This window comes from Papio anubis, chromosome 6 (genome assembly GCF_008728515.1).
Source record: "Papio anubis isolate 15944 chromosome 6, Panubis1.0, whole genome shotgun sequence".
In the NCBI taxonomy this organism is placed as follows: Eukaryota; Metazoa; Chordata; class Mammalia; order Primates; family Cercopithecidae; genus Papio; species Papio anubis.
In genome coordinates this window covers 132,848,571-132,850,042 of record NC_044981.1, presented here as the reverse complement: position 1 = coordinate 132,850,042, position 1,472 = coordinate 132,848,571, and positions in this window count along the sequence as shown.

Here is a 1,472-nt window from a genome sequence, read left to right as displayed (position 1 = left end):
TAGAGGTATAAGACAACTGGAAATTTTAACACGATATCTGCTGACAACAAGAATTATTGTTAATCTTTTCAAGTATGATCATGGTACTGTAGATGTGTTTAAAAGCATCCTTAATTTTTAAAGATACATTCGCAGTCATTTACAGATGAAATGGTATGATATCTGGCATCTGCTTCCACATAATACAAGGGTGGGATTGGTAGATTAGAGGTAAAACTGAAGGAAGATTGGCCATGAGTTGATAATTGTTAAATATGTATGATGGGCTCATTATTCTATCAACTTTTGTGTAGTGTTCAAAATCTTCCATAACAGGAGGAATACCAAAAGGGTAATACTGTATAGGATGATGAATATATAATTCAATATGTTTACATAGATACATGAATGCATGAAGTGTGTTCTCTGTGTGTGTGTGTGTGTGTGTGTGTGTGTAAAGCCTACCTCTCATGGGGGACAGGAGAGGAATGTGATCAAGGAGGTGTCCTTAGGGACATCAACCCTACTGCTAATGTTTTTATTTCTTATGCTGGGCAAAACATAAAGTGGTGGTTGTTACATTATTTTTTATTTTATTTTGTGCATCTTTGTTATTCCTTCATATGAAAAGATATTTTTAAACTATTCTGTCTCCAATTATTTTTCAAAAATAGAAAAACTTGTCTGTGGTTTTTTTTTTGTTTTTTTTTTTTTTTGAGACAGAATCTCACTCTGTCACCCAGGCTGGAGTGCAATGGTGCGATCTCGGCCTACTGCAACCTCAGCCTCCCGGGTTCAAACTATTCTCATGCCTCAGCCTCTCAAGTTGCTGGGATTACAGGCATGTGCCACCATGTCCAGTTAACTTTTTTATATTTTTAGCAGAGACAGGATTTCACCATGTTGGCCAGGCAGGTCTCCAACTCCTGACCTCAAGGGATCAGGCCGCCTTGATCTCCCAAAGTGTTGGGATTACAGGCGTGAGCCACTGCACCCAGCCTAAAAAACATGTTTTTTAATAAAAGAAAAAAATAAAGCTAACCATTAGCTATTAGGAAAAATATTTAAACTTGTTTTAGCTAAAAGGAATACAAATTTAGATAAGATTCCATGTTCTTTTTTTTTCCTAGAAGATTGGAAACGATTAAAACATTATAATAATCAGTGCTGGCTAAGGCATAGTAAATTAGATATCCTTATATACTGCTGGAAATAAAAAATTATTTTCTAACATTCTGGGAGGCAACTTGATGTACAAGACAAAGTAATTCCATTCCTAGGTAGTTATTCCATAGAAATAACCAGAGAGAATCACAAGATTTGTATTCAAGTTTGCTCATTGCAAGTCTGTTTTACAGGAAAATTGGAAACTTCTGTGTCTAACACTAGAATGTAGTTAATACATGTATGATGGTATGTTCATAAAACAGAATTCTATGTTGGAATTAAACAGTCTTGTTTCTAATCCATGGAAAACATGCTTGACATATTAT